Raw genomic sequence first — 20,709 nt, 5'->3', positions numbered from 1 at the left:
CCCATTTCATATATTAATTTATTTCAGGATGGTCATGATGATTTCTAATTTGACCTAAGTCTCCTTAAGCCTTTGTAGATGCCAATAGGGGAAGCAAAACTGATTTTTACCATTGTATTTTTATCTGATATTCTTGAGACATTTAGAACTGATCAGGTCTAGGATGAGAAGACATGATCTGTATTTACTGGGTACCTACTGGATACCTGGCACTAGGACAGATTATGAGAAACCAGGAGGACAACTTTATGATCTCTACCTTCAAGAGTTCCCAGTCTGGTGGAGGAAACAAGTAGGGCAACAACTAATATGTGTGTTTAATTAAAAATTTTCCTCAAAGATGCCCAATTTTAGGCATTATGACATAAAACAGCTGGACTGTGAATACCCCAAGGCATTGATTGCTAGTATATTTCCAGTACCCAGTATAGTACCTGGCATATCGTAGAAGCTCAATAAAAGATTGTTGAATGAGTGAAGGAAGGAGTTATAGGGTGCAAGCTTAATAGGACTATGCCATAATAAAGAAAATGTAACACATAGGAAGAAAACCAGAATAAAGACTCAGTAACTAGTGATACTGAGCAAGGTTATAAAACACAATTTTGTCACAAAAATCAAACATTTAAATAAATTACTTCAGTTATCCAAAATAAGTTAAAGATCTCACACACTGTGATGACACAGCCCCAGTTTTTTTATCCTGTGGCAAATATGTAACTGAAATTAATGTACGAAATATATCATTTTTTTAAAAGAAACCTTTCATATTCTTCTCTTGAGGAATAATATTACTTTCAAGTTTATTTGATATTTGTAATATCTGGATTTACTTTTGGGGAGTTAAGTTTTTTGGAAGTGTGAGAGAAACAGGAGAAATCGCTCTTACAAAAGACACGGTCTTGTGTATTAATTTAGGAAGTTGTATTTTAAACAAGTGGTTAGATACAGTGCTGATGCATAGGGGCACTTGTACCCCAGTGTTTATAGCAGCACTTTCAACAACAGCCAAATTATGGAAAGAGCCCAAATGTCCATCAACTGATGAATGGATAAAGAAATCGTGGTTTATATACACAATGGAATACTATGTGGCAATGAGAAAGAATGAAATACGGCCTTTTGCAGCAATGTGGATGGAACTGGAGAGTGTTATGCTAAGTGAAATAAGTCATATAGAGAGGAACAGATACCAAGTGTTTTCACTCTTTTGTGGATCCTGAGAAATTTAACAGAGAACCATGGGGGAGGGGAAGGAAAAAAAAAAAAGTTAAGCGAGGGAGGGAGCCAAACCATAAGAGACTCTTAAAAACTGAGAACAAACTGAGGGTTGATGGGGTGTGGGAGGGAGGGGGGTGATGGGCATTGAGGAGGGCACCTATTGGGATGAGCACTGGGTGTTGTATGGAAACCAATTTGGCAATTTCGTATTAAAAAATAAATAAGTGCTTAGAACATCCATCATTTTCAGCAGCAGCTAAACATGAAAATTGCTTTCTGTAGCACAAGGAATACTTTCCACTTAAAATACGGAGCAATACATTTTTCTTCAAAAGCATTTTTCTTGGTTACAGGTCTGGTTTCTTTTTCCTTAGGTTCTAGGATTTTCTGACAGCCCAGTGACAAAGGTTATTTCCCCCCAGAAACTCGCATAAACTTGGAATAGAAAGATTGGCTTTTTGACCAAATGTTCTCAGGAAAACCAATTGGTAGAAAAGCATACTGACCCTTCTATATGTTGCTTTCAAACTTTCTTACCTTAAAATGTCTCTGAAACAATCAGTTCATGGCATAGCTTCTAGGTTCATCTGCTTAGGGAGCTACCGGTGCCAGAAAAAGTAGTTTTGCTTTTAAAAATCAAATGTGCATTAGTGTGGGCCAAATGTACTGGCAAGAAGTGTTTTCAAGGACAGTGTAGTGGTTTCTGGGGTGGAACTAAGGGATGAGGACCGGTGCATTCTGTCAGATAACAATTGATAACATTGGCAACATTAAAATTTGCAGAACACTGATCAGAAATCATCAAATAATCCATTAGAAGAAAATGGGGAGATGGCTACTTTTATGGACGGTGATGAACAATGCAAGAGAAAAGATGATGTCCAATTTTGTTTTTAAATCTGGATTTGAATTTCATTGGGAAAATGCTGGCTGGGAGTTCGTGCCTTTGGTAAGGGTGGGGCATCCTGAAAAGTTAGAGGTGCATCTATTCACTTGCTCACTCTGCAGATAATACCTGTGAAGTATAAAATGAAAACCATAGGAGTTTAAAATGTTAGTTAAAAGTAATTACTGTTATATTAAAAGCTTCAGTGACCTGGAGCTCTATTAGTGAGTCGTACACTTCCAAGCAAGAAGTGATTTTTAGAATGGAAGTCCTAAAAGGATAAAACTAGGTAATGTTAAAGGCATTAGGGAACTCTGCTTGATTCATTTATTTATTCCCTTAGACATTTGTCAATCTGACAAGTATTTATGATGCCTACTATGTGTCAAGTACAGTTCTTGGCCCTGGAGAAAGAGTGGTGAGCAAAGAGACAGGCTTATGTTCTTGTTTTTTGTTTTGTTTTGACACAAGTAAACAAAAAGTATATATGCTTGCTTGCATAGTGAAAGAAAAAGAAAACTAGTAAAGGGAATACAAAGTGCCAAGGGAGGGTAGGTCTGACAGGTAGATTTGTTTATGGTTAGGTATACAGAGAAGGAAGGGGAGCAGTTATGGAAGAGAGGAATCCATTGGCTATTAGAAGTTGCTTTTTATGAGATGGGGAACCTGGGGAAAGAGGAGGGTAGCAGAAGGATCTGGGGAAGTGTTAGTGGGAAGTCAAAAGTTCCTTCTGGGTATGTTGGAAATGCCTATTAGATATTCAAGTGAAGATACTGAGTTGGCAGTTGGATAGCAAACCTGCAGCTCAGGGAGAAGTCTGGGAGTCAGGGTTCCATATGTCAGTTTGGGAGTCATGAGAATATTCATGGTATTTGAAGTTCCAGGACTGGTTAAAATAATATAGGAGGTGAGAGGTATGAGTATTAATGGAAGAGAAGCATGAGGGTTGAGCCCAGGGGCACTCCAACATTGGAAGGTCAAGCAGGGAAGGAACAACCAGCAACAGAAACTGAGAAGGCATTGCCAGTGTGGTGGGAAGAGATCCCAGAGTGTGTGGGGTCCTAAAAGCCAAGTGGTTAAAGAAGCCATGAGAGACCATTGATGACAAGTGTTGCTAAGAGCAAAAGGAGTCAAGAGAAATAAAATTTTTTTAAAATGGAAGACACACAAAATAAATCAGGAAGGAAGAACACGTGATAAAGGCGAGGGAGAGAAATATAAGTATAGTAACTGGCTATTTAGTCTTTGCCTATCTCTCATGCAGCTTCCTTTTGGAACATTATCTATCACGATTTAAATCATAAAATGAGGCATTTACCTCTATGAATCCCCAAGGAAACCTTGCTTTGTAGTACAAGAGGCAGTTATATCCAAAGTAGCTAGAGACTGCAGTCCTATGCCATTTGATATAATTTAATATCCTCTCATCCCACCTTTCCCAACATCTAATCACACAGCAGGCAGGTGCAGTACATTATTTCATTGCAATACATGTCAGTACACACCACATCTGTCCACTTCTGATGTCCTCCTCTCAGCTGGCATCCTCCCTTGCCTGCACTACTACAACTACTTCTGTGTTTATTCATTGGAGAGTCGGCCACCAAGATGAGATTCCGTGTACAAGAGATTTATTGGGAGAAACACCTGTGAGGGATAAATGAGAAGCAAGCAGAAGTAGGCAGAAATAGCCTTCCGACTGCCTGAAAAAAAGAGGGAAGGCAGAACATTCCACCTGTGAAAAAAAGAGGGAAGGCAGAACATTCTTTAGGCAATGGAGCAGTTTAAAAAAAGTTCCAACCAGGATGGTATGGAGTCCTTAGTCAAAGTTGCCCATTAGTGGGGTCCTACATCCTATAGGAATGGGCTAGCACACTGTGCCCAGGCATGAGCAGGGATTGACTAGGGCTTGGGGGAGAGTGGCAGAGGCGAATAGGGGTTTGACTTCAGCTCAGTTGTGAGGATGGGACCGCAATGAAAGCCACAGCTGAGGCTGTCAGTCAACAAAGCTCCTCATAGCCAGTTCTTTTAAAGGGAATTTTAGCTTAATATGGTTGGAATCATTAAATTTTAGTAACTTAGAGAAGGGGCCCCACAGAGCTGAAATTCAAAGTCCCTGGAGAGGTACCAGCTGGATGGTGCTAGTATCTCTGAGGCTGGTTTTGGGAGTGCTGGAAAAGTTGTACACTCAATGCAGGTGCTATTGCAGGAAGGTAAAGAAGCATTGCTCGGAGGAACTGCCATCCACAGGAGGTCTTCAGGAAGTGGATGGCAAAGAACAAGTCTCTTCCTTCTCCTCCAGCTTTGTATCTCCTTTATAGCCTCTCTTTGGGGAGCTGACCAGGGAAGGAGCCAACAAAGCAGAAACAGGGTTTGTAGAGTCCCAAATGCAGCATCACAAGGCAGAGTAAAGAAGGGTGGGTTTGGGGCTGAGGGACAATAACTTGATACCTTAATAGTGGCGCATCACATGAACTGCTTTCCATTGTTTTTGTACTCCTGTGTTTTGTTTCACCCTTTATGGTGGATCTACATGGATCCCTGGCCCCTGCTGATATATGAGTAGCCTTGGGTCATCTTTCCAGATCCAGGCAGAATGAAATAAAATAGCACATCAGAGATGTTTCTGCTCTGGAGACTATTCTGTTTCTAGTTCCCTCAAGACTAGAACCAGAATGCTTTCTCACAGAGAGAAATGCCCCCTTCTATCTTTTGAATCTTGATTTCTGCTAGTGAGTCCTGTTAACTGAGGCTTAACAACCAGTTCAGTATCCAAATCCTTTACAAAGGAGCCTCCCTAAGCTGTTCTGGTCACAAGTTTTTCCAGTTTACTTTCAAGTAAGCACTAAGATGTTCATTAAATGTTGCTTGAACTAACAAAATTGGTTCAGCAGCCCTGGACAACCAGGAATGTGTGTGTAGAGAGGTCATTTATTATAGAAGTGTACAGATCCCTTTAAAGTCTTCCTCTTAAAGACCACATATTAAAATTTTTAGAATTTGCAGGCCAAAAGGCAATCAAGGATCTTATGTAGGTACTTACATTAGGGTTGCCAAATAAATTTTTAAAAAATTTTAATTTAAATTCTAGTTATTTAACATACAGTGCAATATTGGTTTCAGGAGTAGAATTTAGTGATTCATCATTTATATACAACACCCAGGGCTCATCCCAACAAGTGTCCTCCTTAATACCCATCACCCATCTAGCCCATCCCTCACCCACCTTCCTCCACCATCCCTCACCCACCTCCCTCCACTATCCCTCAGTTTGTTCTCTATCTTTAAGAGTCTCTCATGGTTTATTTCCCTCTCTCTTCCCCCACCCCCCATATGTTCATCTGTTTTGTTTCTTAAATTCCATATGTGAGTGAAATCATGTGGTAGTATAAATATTGCCTTCTATAATATTTGGGGCATACATAAAAATTATTTGTCATTTATCTGAAATGCAAATCTAATTCAGCATCTAATATTTTATTTAACAAATTTGGAAACTATAGCTTATATAATAATTTAAAATGTAGTCACTTAAAAATATGGAAAATATGCATAGCTCCTGGGCCATAAAAACCACAGGTGGCTGGCCAGTTTAGGTCCAACAATTGTAGTTTGCTGACTTCTGCCCTGTTGTATCATTCAGGCTCCAGTTTAAAGAAACAGAAACCTTGCAGAAAGGGATATAACAAAGAAACTGACATGCTTACAAAAATCCCTGAAATAGCTGGAGGGGTAGGCTTTATACTGGACTTCCAAGAATGAACCCCTGAACAGCGTGGCAGAGCTCTCCCGCCAAGGAAGCCATTGTCCCAGTCTCTGTCTCCAGTATTATGCTCCTCAGCCTCTAGCAGGCCTGTTGGCTCCAGGAACACACCATTGGAGAGTGGGGGAATCTGGAAACCACTTGGAGAACTGTTGATTTCATAGTCACATGGTGTCTGCTAATGAGTACCAGCTGGTTATATCTAAAGTGCTGTCTCTCTCTCCATTTAAGTCAACTCTGAATATAAGTCTTGTGAATATGCATCTGATTGGCAGAGTCTGTGTCACCACAAGGGGACTGAGAAACAGACGTTTTAGCTTTCTGCAGAATATGGAAAGCTGATTATAAAAAGAGAAGATTTTATGTGGAACAAATCTGTTTACCATACTTGCTATCTTCTTCGTTCTCTGACTTCTCTTAGGTCTCATTACCTGGGCTGGCACTGCACAGAAGATTTTGACTTGCATCTCTAAAACTAGGAGTCAGGTCTGCAATGCTATACCAGTGACCATAAATATTCTCCTTTCTCTTCTAGAACCTCATCATTCCTCTGTTTTATTCTTGACAGGAGGAAGGCAGAGCCTTTGTTCCCTATGACTTTGTTTACTTCAATGAGTAATTCCCTAAATCTCGTGATTTTTTTTTTTACTTCATCATTATGACTGTAGCCTCTCAATTTAAATTGTTAAGTGTATTATTCTTTCTCAATCCAATGCAAATAGAGCATAGAGACAAGGCACCAGACACAAAGTAGAATTCAAACAAAACCGTTTACATGAAAAAGTCAAATGAAACATAAGATTGTTATGCATGATTTATACTTGACATAGTTGACTCGTTAATGACAACCATTCATAAAGACTTTGAGAGAATTTGGACTAAGTTTGAAGTTACTCCCTTTCTCAAAATATCTCAGTACATGCATTCACTGAATTTTTTTTGTTCTTTCTCAGAGGCAAGCTGTTTATCCTTCCTCCAGAGCTAAGCATTTAGCCTATGCTCTGGGTTCAATTTCTTTCTAACTTCTTCATGCCTTACACCAACAATTAGTCTCTCCTTCTCTATGGGTATCTTCCTCTTTTCTGAAAACACACTCAGTACCCCTGATTTTGTGTATATCTTTTGATTTTGCATCTCTTGAATTATTACCCATATTTCTTCTTTTTTTTCCCCACAAAAGTTCTGAAAAGAGTGGTCTACATTTATTGCCTCTACCTCTTACCTTTCACTTCTTTTTTTTTTTTAAGTTTATTTATTTATTTTGAAAGGCGGGGAGGGGCAGAGAGAGAGGGAGACAGAAAATCCCAAGCAGAGAATCCCAATCCCAAGATTCTCAGACAGAGAATCTCCCCACTGTCAGCTTGGAGCCCCATGTGGGGCTCAAAACTTAATGAAACTGTGAGATCATGACCTGAGCCGAAACCAAGAGCCAGACACTGTACCAACTGTGTCACCCAGGCGCCCCACTTACCTTTCATTTCTTATCCTTTTGCAATCTTGCTTCTATTCCCAACAACCAGCCAAAAAAATCTCCTTTCAAGGGGACAGTTTGGTCTTTTAGTAGGCAACCAAGGGTCCTTTCTCAGGTTGCCTTCTTCATCTTTTCCTATCATTTGAAGCTATTCATACTTCTTTACCCTTTTTTGAATTTCTTTTTCTTCAATCTCTGTGATGCCACATTGTTTTATTTCCTCTTACTGTATGGCTGTGACTATTTTTGCTTTCTTTACCTTTGCCAGCCTTGTGAGCCTGTTCTACCAGTTACTCCTTTTCTCTTGTTTTATTTTTAAGCTTTTATTTTTCAATGACCATTTCCCTGAAAACATACTTCAACCTCTGTATTCACAGAAAAGAAAAATCCTTCTCTTGAGCCTGACATCTCCACAAGTTTTTGTCCTATTTCTCACACTGTTTTCACTCCAGAATTCTTGAGAGTTTAGTGTATTTATACTCTCTTCACTTTCTTACAGCTTAATCTCTTGTACATGACTTCCACAACTTCTGTCCTTCTCTATTCCTTAAAGTTCTTTCCTTCTTTAGACTCCATGACCTGCCATATCCTGGTCACTTTACTATCTCTTGGTGGTTCCTTTTGTGCTGACTTCTTTCCATGCTCTCCTTCTCATGCTTAAAAGTGGGTATTTTCTAAAGTTATATATATTTTTTTATCTCTGTAATTTTCCTCTGATACTGTCATTCCTGCCTACAGTTTCAGCTTTTAGATGACTCCTACATTGCCATCTCCAGCTCTTTCTAAATTCTTTCATTATGGTTGTTTTGATGGACAAAGTTGAGTGCTTGAAAATGGGCCAGGATGGGAGCTGTAGTCAGAGGAGGATCACTGAGGCAACAAGAACTTCTAAGAGTTATTTCAAGTTAAGTTCTTTAAGAAGAGTCAAGAGTCAAACTGGAGACTCTAAAAATCAATGGTAAGTGCTTACTTAGGAAAAGGAATATAAATGAAGAATAGAATCGAGTCAGGGTCAGCTCAAAACAAAACAAAAAAGGATTGAATGGAAGCAAGTTTAAAACAAGCTATAAACATCCAGAATCATTCCCCAAAAACAAATGTTTTTTGGGGAATTCATGGGTCATCTCAGATAGCAGAGGATATGTGGTGGGTGGTGCCAGATTCACCTCAAGGTGCAGATTCTAGGCAGTCAAGTCCAAACTCTCTTAGGTCCCTTGCTTCTGTCTGCTATATTTCTCCACATAGGTTGCATTCTGGAAACTAATGTTCTTCTCCTTCTCCTCCACCTCCACCACCACCTCCTCCTTCTTTGACAAAAACACTGCCATTCTATTATCAACATCATCCCAAACCTTTGGGCTTTGACTTCTCTCTCAACTCCCACATCTAATGGGTTGCCAGATCCTGCCAACTCTTTATGATATTTCTTATATTTGTCTTCTATTTCCAATGTTTTTTCCCCCTTCGTTTACTCTTACCTGGACATGTCAATGGTTTTATAATAGATTAAAATTTTTTTATTTTAGAGATAGAGCATGTGAATAGAGAGGGGGGACAGGGGGAGAGAGAGAGAGAATCTCAAGCAGGCTCCATGCTCAGCATAGGGCCTGACACAGGGTTCAATCCCACGACTACGGGATCATGACCTGTGCTGAAATCGAGTCAGGTGCTCAACTGACTGAGACATCCAGGTGTGCCAGTTTTATAATACACTTTTTAATGTTCATTGTTTGTGTTTGAACTTTTTTTTTTTAAATGATGAAATTACGTATGCATGCCAATTGCTTGCTTCTGAGGCACAAATGATTTGAGGAATACTAATTGGATAAGGACACTGCATTATAAGGATGGTATAAGAAAGTGTACTTTCTTGGGTGTCCCTTGGTATAGCTCCCTGAGGTCCCTTTGCCCCACTTAGGTGCCCTATAAGTCGATTCATATATTTGACATCATGGTGTTGGTCTGTACCCCACTTATATCAACTCTCTCCAGACCTTTAAAAAATGTTTCTTTATTTTTGAGAGAGAAACACACACAGAGTATATGCAGAGGAGGGGCAGAGAGAGAGGGAGACACAGAATCTGAAGTAGGCTCCAGGCTCTGAGCTGTCAGCACAGAGCCCAACATGGGGCTTGAACCCACAAACTGTGAGATCATGACCTGAGCCAAAGTCAGATACTTAACTGACTGAACCACCCATGTGCCACTAGACTTTTTTTTTTTCAATATAAATTTTAGTTAGTTAACATACAGTGCAATATTGGTTTCAGGAGTAGAATTCAGTGATTCATCACTTACTACAACACCTGGTGCTCATCACAACTGCCCTCCTTAGTACCCATCACCCATCTAGCCTATCTCACCACTTCCCTCCATCAACCCACAGTTTGTTCTCTGTCATTAAGAGTCTCTTGTGTTTTGTTTCCCTCTCTCCTCTTTATTTCCTGCCCCATATGTTCACTTGTTTTGTTTCTTAAATTCCTCATATGAGTGAAGTCATATGGTGTTGTCTTTTTTTGTTTACCTTATTTTGCTTACCATAATACATTCTAGCTCCATCCACATCATTGCAAATGGCAAGATTTCATTCTTTTTGATGGCTGAGTAATATTCCATTGCATATATATACACCACAGCTTTTTTTTAAGTTGGATTTTATTTATTTATTTATTTATTTATTTATTTATTTATTTATTTATTTTAATATATGAAATTTATTGTCAAATTGGTTTCCATACAACACCCAGTGCTCATCCCAAAAGATGCCCTCTTCAATGCCCATCACCTACCCTCCCCTCCCTCCCACCCCCCATCAACCCTCAGTTTGTTCTCAGTTTTTAAGAGTCTCTTATGGTTTGGCTCTCTCCCACTCTAACCTCTTTTTTTTTTTTCCTTCCCCTCCCCCATGGTTTTCTGTTAAGTTTCTCAGGATCCACATAAGAGTGACAACATATGGTATCTGTCTTTCTCTGTATGGCTTGTTTCACTTAGCATCACACTCTCCAGTTCCATCCACGTTGCTACAAAAGGCCATATTTCATTTTTTCTCATTGCCACGTAGTATTCCATTGTGTATATAAACCACAATTTCTTTATCCATTCATCAGTTGATGGACATTTAGGCTCTTTCCATAATTTGGCTATTGTTGAGAGTGCTGCTATGAACATTGGGGTACAAGTGCCCCTATGCATCAGTACTCCTGTATCCCTTGGGTAAATTCCTAGCAGTGCTATTGCTGGGTCATAGGGTAGGTCTATTTTTAATTTTTTGAGGAACCTCCACACTGTTTTCCTCAGTGGCTGCACCAGTTTGCATTCCCACCAACAGTGCAAGAGGGTTCCCGTTTCTCCACATCCTCTCCAGCATCTATAGTCTCCTGATTTGTTCATTTTGGCCACTCTGACTGGCGTGAGGTGATATCTGAGTGTGGTTTTGATTTGTATTTCCCTGATGAGGAGTGACGTTGAGCATCTTTTCATGTGCCTGTTGGCCATCTGGATGTCTTCTTTAGAGAAGTGTCTATTCATGTCTTCTGCCCATTTCTTCATTGGATTATTTGTTTTTTGGGTGTGGAGTTTGGTGAGCTCTTTATAGATTTTGGATACTAGCCCTTTGTCTGATATATCATTTGCAAATCTCTTTTCCCATTCCGTTGGTTGCCTTTTAGTTTTGTTGATTGTTTCCTTGGCAGTGCAGAAACTTTTTATCTTGATGAAGTCCCAGTAGTTCATGTTTGCTTTTAATTCCCTTGCCTTTGGGGATGTGTCAAGTAAGAAATTGCTGTGGCTGAGGTCAGAGAGGTCTTTTCCTGCTTTCTCCTGTAGAGTTTTGATAGTTTCCTGTCTCACATTCAGGTCCTTTATCCATTTTGAGTTAATTTTTGTGAATGGTGTAAGAAAGTGGTCTAGTTTCAACCTTCCGCATGTTGCTGCCCAGTTCTCCCAGCACCATTTGTTAAAGAGACTTTTTTTCCATTGGATATTCTTTCCTGCTTTGTCAAAGATGAGTTGGCCATACGTTTGTGGGTCTAGTTCTGGGGTTTCTATTCTATTCCATTGGTCTCTGTGTCTGTTTTTGTGCCAATACCATGCTGTCTTGATGATGACAGCTTTGTAGTAGACGCTAAAGTCTGGGATTGTGATGCCTCCTGCTTTAGTCTTCTTCAAAATTATTTTGGCTATTTGGGGCCTTTTGTGGTTCCATATGAATTTTAGGATTGCTTGTTCTAGCTTCGAGAAGAATGCTGGTGCAATTTTAATTGGGATTGCATTGAATGTGTAGATAGCTTTGGGTAGTATTGACATTTTAACAATATTTATTCTTCCAATCCATGAGCACGGAATGTGTTTCCATTTCTTTGTATCTTCTTCAATTTCCTTCATAAGCTTTCTATAGTTTTCAGCATACAGATCTTTTACATCTTTGGTTAGATTTATTCCTAGGTATTTTATGCTTCTTGGTACAATTGTGAATGGGATAAGTTTCTGTATTTGTCTTTCTGTTGCTTCATTATTAGTGTATAAGAATGCAACTGATTTCTGTACATTGATTTTGTACCCTGAGACTTTGCTGAATTCATGTATCAGTTCTAGCAGACTTTTGGTGGAGTCTATCAGGTTTTCCATGTGTAATATGTCATCTGCAAAAAGTGAAAGCTTAACTTCATATTTCCCAATTTTTATATTTTGATTTCCTTTTGTTGTCTGATTGCTGATGCTAGCACTTCCAACAACAGCGGTGAGAATGGACACCCCTGTCGTGTTCCTGATCTCAGGGGGAAAGCTCTCACTTTTTCCCCATTGAGGATGATATTAGCTGTACACCACAACTTCTTTATCCATACATCAACCATTGGACATTTGGATTCTCTCCATAGTTTGGCGGTTGTTGATAATGCTGCTATAAACATTGGGGTGCACATACCCCTTCAAATCTGTTTTTTGTATCCTTTGGGTAAATACCTAATAGTGCAATTGCTGGATTGTGGGGTAGTTCTATTTTTAGTTTTTTGAGGAACCTCCATATTGTTCTCCAGCGTGGCTGCACCAGTTTGAATTCCCACCAACAGTGCAAGAAAATTCCCCTCTCTCCACTTCCTTGCCAACACCTGTTATTTCCTGTGTTACTAATTTTAGCCATTCTAGTAGGGGTATGAGGTTGTATCTCAACGCAGTTTTGATTTATATTTCAATGATGAGTGATGTTGAGCATCTTTTCATGTGTCTGTTAGCTATCTGGATGTCTTCTTTGGAAAGGTGTCTATTCATGTTTTCTGCCCATTTCTTTACTGGGTTATTTGTTTTTGAGTGTGAGTTTGATAAGTTCTTTGTAGAATTTCGACACTAACCCTTTATCAGATATGTCATTTGCAAATGTCATATATCTTCTCCCATTCCATAGACTGCCTTTTAGTTTTATTGATTGTTTTCTTTGCTGTGCATAAGCTTTTTACCTTGATGAAGTCCAATAGTTCATGTTTGCTCTTGTTCCCCTTGTCTTCAATGACATGTCTAGTAAGAAGTTGCTCTGGTTGAGGTCAAAGAGGTTGCTGCCAGTGTTCTCTAGAATTTTGATTTAGGTACCCTGTGTCACATTTAGGTCTTTCATCCATTTTGAATTTATTTTGCGTATGGTGTAAGAAAGTGGTCCAGTTTCATTCTTCTGCATGTTGCTGTCCAGTTTCCCAACACCATTTGTTTGTTGAAGAGACTGTCTTTTCCGTCGGATATTTTTTTCCTGCTTTGTCGAAGATTAATTGACCATATAATTGTGTGTCCATTTTTGGATTTTCTATTCTGTTCCATTGATCTATGTGTCTGTTTTTGTGCCAGTATAATACTCTCTTGATGACTACAGCTTTGTAATATACATTGAAATCTGGAATTGTGATGCCTCCAATTTTGTTTTTCTTTTCAGGATAGCTTTGGCTATTGGGGTCTTTTTGTGGTTCCATACAAATTTTAGGATTGTTTTTTCTAGCACTATGAAAAATGCTGGTGGTTCAGACTACTTTCATATGCATCTATTTGTAACTCTCACAAGTTACAGCATAAAAGGAAACAGTTTATATTATAGATGCACACAAGTACATTTATTTTACTTGTGAAAAGATGTTTATTTTAAGGGTGATTTTTAGAAATTAATGTTTGCGCATCCGCCTATATAAGTGTGTGCATGCGTGTGTGTGTGTGTGTGTGTGTGTACTTTTTTTCTTTTCTATTTTTTTTTTCTTTCTTTTCTAAACATCTAATCATTCCACACTTTGCTGAAAGATGGAAATTCATCAAATATAATTCTGACTGACATTATTCATTCTTCATAGAATAATAAAGAAATACTATTGCCTCCAGGCCCTATACAATTTGATCTCAATATAATATTCCAATATGCTGCCACAAATTCTTTTTGGAAGAAGACAAAATAAATGAACAAATAATTTATCAACATTCTTTTCAAAAACTTCCTTACTATATTTAGATCATGGGAAGCTGTCTTCTATTTCTGCAACTCTTTTTTGTCATAATGCTCACCCCTTTTATGAGTTTTCTTTATGAACTAGACTTACATATACCTCTTTCTTCAAGCATTTTTGGATGGCCCCAACCCATCATATGACTCTTAAGGTGGTACAAATCTTTATATTGATTTCAACCTTTGTTATATACCTCCTATCATTCCTCAAGTTTTAATGAGTCTCATGTCACTGTGTCTAGGAATTACTGGACCATAGGAAGTTTTTATTACTTCCACCCAGATGACCCAGAGATTTGAGAGTTAATGGCATATAACTTATTCTTCACTGAAAAGTTTTACCTTGTATCATTTGTATCTAGGTCTTAGTCATCTCAAATCAGAGAAGCTCAGGAAAGCAACTAGACATCATGGTTTCATTCCCTTGCCCTCCCTTATCTAGAACTTTCTTCTCAGAGATGTAGCTATAATAGGTCTCAGAGTTTTTGTTTTGTTTTTATATTTATATTTTATTTTTATTTTTTATTTCAAGTTTTTATTAAATTCCAAGTTAGTTAACATGTAGTGTAATATTTATTGGCTTTTAGGAGTAGAATTTAGTGGTTCATTCCTTACATATAGTACTCAATACTCATCATAACAAGTGCCCTCCTTAATACCCATCACCCATTTAGCTCATTTCCCACCCATATTCTTCCATCAACCCTCAATTTGTTTTCTATAGTTAAGAGTCTCTTATGGTTTGACTTCCCCTGTCTTTTATTTCCTTCCCCTATGTTCATCTATGGTGTTTCTAAATTCTACATATGAGTGAAATCATATGGTATTTGTCTTTGACTGACTTGTTTCACTTAGCATAATACACTCTAGCTCCAACCATGTCATTGCAAATGGTGAGATTTCATTCTTTTTCATGGCTGAGTAATATTCCATTGAGTGTATATATGTGTGTGTGTGTGTGTGTGTGTGTGTGTGTGTGTGTGTGTGTATACACCACATCTTAATTTTTTTAAGTTTATTTATTTATTTATTTTGAGAGAGATAAATAGAGAGAGAGAGAGAGAGAGAGAGAGAGAGAGAATGAATGGGGAGGGGTAGAGAGAGATAGAATGAATGGGGAAGGGTATAAAGAGAGAGGGAGAGATAGAATCCCGACCAGGATTCATACTATCAGCACAGAGCCCGGTGTGCGGCTTGATCTCATGAACTGTGAGATCATGACCTGAGCCAAGATCAAGAGTCAGATGCTTGACCAACTGAGCCACCTTGGCGCTCCTATATTATATCTTGTTTATCCATTCATCACTCAATGGACATTTGGGCTTTTGCCATAATTTGGCGATTGTTGATAATGCTGCTATAAACATTGAGGTGCATGTGCCCCTCTTAATCAGTATTTTTGTATCCTTTGTGTAAATACCTAGTAGTGCAATTATTGGGTCATATAGTAGTTCTATTTTAACTTTTTGAGGACCATCCATACTATTTTCCAGAGTGCCTGCCCCAGTTTACATTCCCATCAACAGTTCAAGAGGGTTCCCCTTTCTCCACATCCTTGTGAACATGTTTCCTATGTTGTTAATTTTAGCCATTCTGATGGGTGTGAGGTGGTATCTCACTATGGTTTTTATTTGTATTTTCCCGATGATGAGTGAGATTGAGCATCTTTTCATGTGTCAGCCATCTGGATGTCTTCTTTGGAAAAGTGTCTGTTCATGTCTTGTGCCCATTTATTAACTGGATTGTTTGTTTTTTGGATGTTGCGTTTGATAAGTTCTTTATAGATTTTGAATACTAATTCTTTATTAGATATGTCATTTGCAAATATCTCCTCTCATTCTGTAGGTTGCCTTTTGCTTTTATTGATTTTTTCCTTCAGTGTGCAGAGCTTTTTATCTTGATAAAGTCCTAATAGTTCATCTTTGCTTTTGTTTTTCTTGGTGTCAAAGTTTTTGTATCTATCACTGTTGCTACCAGCCTGCATAACCATTATACTGAAAATGTTAATAATAAGCTTAGTTTTCCGAAGATACATATGCAGGTATCATTTAGGTAAATAAAACAAGATTTAATTATCTCAGGTGAACATAAAGAAGTGATTTCAGGGGCACCTGGGTGGCTCAGTCGGTTAAGCGTCTGACTTCGGCTCAGGTCATGATCTCACGGTTCGTGAGTTCCAGCCCCGCGTCAGGCTCTGTGCTGATGGCTCAGAGCCTGGAGCCTGCTTCAGATTCTTTGTCTCCCTCTCTCTCTGCTCCTCCCCCTACTCATGCTCTGTCTCTCTCTCTCTTTCAGAAATAAATTTAAAAAAATATTAAAAAAAACCTTTAAAAAAAAAGAAGTGATTTCAATCAGAACTACAATAGAGAAGTCACAGTGCTATTTAGGGATAGATGGAGGTGTAAGTTTATGGAACCCTCAGATAGAATTTACTAGTAGACACACAGTTGCACTTGTTACGTTTGAGTGAGCAAGGATCATGTCAGATCTCATAAATTTCAGAGTTGCACAATGTACAATCTGATTTCAAAGGTACAAGGCACTGTACACTCAGTACACTTAGCCTTGAACATCTATCATACTCAACCTCCAGAGCTATCCTAGCATGGGCCAAACACATTCCTAAGTTAATTTCTGTAAAGCTATAACAAAAGTCTATTATCCAGATGTCTTTGGGAATCTGGAATTTGGCAGGCCTTTAGACCTGCCACTGGGCCCATTCTGTGTAAGACTTATGGATCTGTAGCAATCTCTACTTGTTCCTTTTCCTGTGTCACCAAGATTTTGATGCCTAATGATGTCTTTTATATTTTTGTAAGACTTTGTGATCAAATAAGTAAAACATTTTTATACATTTTGCATTCATAATGCCTAGCTCACCCTATTGCATCTAAAACTATCATTTCATCAAGCATTTGTTGTGTACTTACTGAGTTTTAAGCACTATAATAAATGCTGGAAACACAAGTAACCATGACTTGATTTGTGGCGTGGAAGAATTCAGCATATTAGCAAGTAGGACTGGAGCAGCCATGAAGGTGTACTTCTCAGCAATCCCTTTGAGACAGAACCTGCTGCTCCTTATAGTTATCTGACGACTGCTGTGCTTTGGGGACTTAAAGCAGTATTAGAGCTGAGATCAAGTTCCCCCCAAGTAGCTCCCAGTCAATGATAGAGAATTTTGGAGGTGCTAGCCCTGACCATTTTTGCCTTAAGCAGGAGTCCTCCACAGGTAATCTTTGTGCTGGATTTCCCCATTTGCCTGGGCAAGACTTTCTTAGTGCTGCCCTGTGGTCTGAAATTCTTCCTACCCAGGGCTATTTCCTTCTCCTTTCCAATCATAGATGTCAGCCGTGAATTATGTATAGAAGCTTTCTTTGCCAGGTCGTTCTCCTTCTTTATGTTTCATAAACTTGACCCCCAACAAATTTCTTGTATTCCATCTTGGCATCTGCTTGTCACAATACCTGATCTGATAACACACAGACACAAAAAATAATTATACAAACCAGGCAACTATTACAATTAGGGATATGTACAGACTGTAATGAGAAGGAACCTTTCCTGCCTTCCACAAAGAAAGGAAAATGATTGTTTCCTTAATGTTGTCTACTTTACCTTGTTCAAACCCTGCCTTTATTATAGAACATCTCATACTGTATTGTAATTGCTTATTTGTATGTTTGTCACTCTGTTAGACTGTGAGCTCCTTGAGAGATGACATTTTATCTCTGTGTACTGAAGACTTTTTGTTTTTCTTTTTAAATTCAGCTCAGTATCAAAAATTCTTGTTGAGGAAGGGATGTGAGGCAAGCATCATAGGAAGAACCAATGATCTGTGTTTGAAGAATGAGCTGGCACTTTCTAGGTGAACCAGGAGAATGATGAGTATTTCATAGAAGGACCATCATCTAGAATCATGTGCTTTCACAGAGGCATGAAAAAATATTCAGGAAGTGGCACGTCACTTGGGAAGGCTAGAGCTTATTGTGCTTGGAAGTGTTGGAGAATGGGAGACTATGATCGAAAGATAAATTAAAATTGCACAATAGGTACTTGCTGAATGTTTGTATATGAAAACCATATATGTTGCCTTTCAAAAAAATGTTTGAGTAATTGCGTGTGTGTGTGTGTGCATGTGTGGTAAGATGATGTAAGATGACTGAAACAAAAAGTTCCAGCTAAATTTCATTCTGTATGAAAAGGAAAAGAAAATTATGATGAAAAATGATCTGTGACCATGAGTGTTTCAATTTTCTATAATGAGACCAAGACAAAAAAATTTCTGTTTGCTTATGATACTATAACAATGCAAATACATTCTCTAGTCTCAACCTCAGAGCTATTTCTAATTATTTCTTCTCCTTTGGCAAATGCATCCTATTATATGCCAAATCCTAGGTTTTCCTCTGGATTAATTCAGGAATCACCCTTTCTTTCCCTATCTACAGTATCACTCTTCTTCAGGCACTAGAAGCTTCCTATGGAATCTCCATATTGTGTATCAATAGCTCTCATTCACACGTTTCAGATCCTTGCTCATTATGGCAAGGAAAGCATTCCACAAGAACTGTTTTTATTTCATTGCTTTTCTTCATCAGGACCTTACGGTGGTTTTCTGTTATTACTCATGACATATAAAGTCCTGAGCCTGGTCTTCAAGGTCCTCTAATTCCTACTTCCAGGTGTCACCATCTAACCACTTTAGCCTCATGCCTTGATACTTTCCAATATGGCCAAGGGCATTCTTCAATCATTTGCTATTCAGTTTGTTCCTTTAGTCTGTCTTGTACTATTTTCCCGTTTGGAAAATTCTTTCATTTCAACCAGTGTATTTCCTTATTAACCTACCTACGTTTACTCTGAGTATCCTATGGTGTGTGTGTGTGTGTGTGTGTGTGTGTGTGTGTGTGTGTGTCTATATACATACACATACCGTATAGTCTGTATAAAGGCCATAAAGTCAATAATTATTTATTGTTGAATAGATTGAAATGATTTAGGAATTCTATCTCACATTGGTAGTTACTTAAGTAATGCCAGGATTTGGAAAACCATCTCCTCTGGTTCTTCTGGTTGTTCTCTTCCCATCATTTCCCATTTCCTACTTTTTTCTGAACAAAGAAATTCCAAAATATAATGGCTGAAAGATTGTAATTTCTTTCTTTCTCACTTTCTCTGGGGTAAGTTCTTCAGGTTGGCAACTGGTTCTACTCCATGCAGGCATTTTACGATCCAGGTGAATGAACAGTGGTATTCCAGTGGCCAACAAGCAACTTCCAAGTGACTTTTCAAGTGACTTTCAACAAGTAGCTTAAGAAGAAGAAAGGGGAAAGAGCAAAAGTTGCGGGCTAAGGAATTCCATGTGAGCAAGTGATATGGAAATTAAATAATTTTTGCTATAGTTCAATAGTGAAGATGTGGGTGTCTTCATAGGGCCACTCTAAGGGTGTGGGTGCCATTGGGTAGTTCAGTCCCAGGCTGGGCAGCCATTTCACAACTGCAGCTGGTGGAAGAAGGGAAGATACATTATTTCTTAGTGGACAGCTATCAGTCTGCCATATCTTCTTTTCTTCCCAGAAGGTTGCCATATTCTTATAAACTCAGGTTCTAGAAAACAGGAAAACCTGTGCTTTTTTCTTCTCTAGGCAATAATTTCCATTTCCTTAAAGTTTGGGCAGTATTACTCAGGTAAAAGATATTATTTCTTGTCTCAGTTACTCTGATAAGTTTGGGGAATCTCTAGTTTGTTTCTGAGATCTTGATATTTATTAGTTATATAGTAAAACTGCCTTGCATTTATGTTGTTAAATTTTCAGAAAAATTCCACAGCAGTAGTTTAATCTGAAGAATACAAAGTTAAAATAATGGGAGACCGCTCTGAACTAAATTTGAAAGCTAATATGGTTCCTTGGGTTCATTAGCATAATTAGTCTTTGGTTGGAAATATTTCCAGTGTAGTTTCCTCTGGTATGATAACTGTGTACTATTTTCTTGCCTTTTACAATTTAGCAAGGAAGAGTATTTTCTAGGTTTGTCATTCTGAAATACAATCTATAACTATATATTCTTTAGTAACCATTAGGTAAGCTGGAGTTTATAAAGGATCAGTTTTGGGAACATTTGTACAATTGTGCTCCACAAATAGCTGGATACAGGAGAGAGGCCTATAACAATTCAAACAATTTTTCTGTGTCTTTTTTTAATTTTCCCCTCTATGTCCTCCCTCCTAACCTAGAGGATACTGCAACTCCACTTCCTTGGCAAAATAATTTCAAGGAGATCTGGAATGAAAGATCACTTATGTTTTAATGGCTCTGCTGTCAACAGCTGACTTTCTGTTAGCAGAACATGCTGTATTTGCACACAGAGGGGAGTGCAAATCACATTCCATGATTTGTATACCATTGGGGCCATCTGAGTTATTGATTGCTAATTTTAGAGATGTTGACAAGTGTAGACAGAAATGCAAAAGATTTTTTTCATGAATTTAGGACAGAAAGGATTTCTACTTACTTTTCTTCATAACACGTTTTTTGGCGCAGAATGATTATCTTTAATCACAGAATTGTGGAGAAACGATGACATGGCAAATACTTTCTCTATTAATTGCTTAAAGGTCATGGCCTAAAACTTAAGGACTTTTAGGCCAGGGTTAGTTTGATATGATTAGATAGTTGAGCCTAAGAAAGCATTTATAGAAGTTTGTGTGGGTAGGGAAAGCCTGTGGGGAAATAATGCTAATAATGAAAATGATGATGATGATAATAATAAATATGAGAGTTGTTTGTATATCAGGTATCATGCTCAGCATTTTATTTCTATCCTTGTTTATGCAACTACAATCCTTAATTGACTGCACTTTTCTTAAGAAACCAGAGTGATGGGAATGACAC

This window comes from Lynx rufus, unplaced genomic scaffold, assembly GCF_022079265.1.
Source record: "Lynx rufus isolate CCGP_SWC_20201006 ecotype Redwood Valley unplaced genomic scaffold, mLynRuf1.p SCAF_6, whole genome shotgun sequence".
NCBI classification, from domain to species: domain Eukaryota; kingdom Metazoa; phylum Chordata; class Mammalia; order Carnivora; family Felidae; genus Lynx; species Lynx rufus.
The sequence above is the reverse complement of the archived record's forward strand: the minus strand, read 5'-3'. Positions refer to the sequence as shown.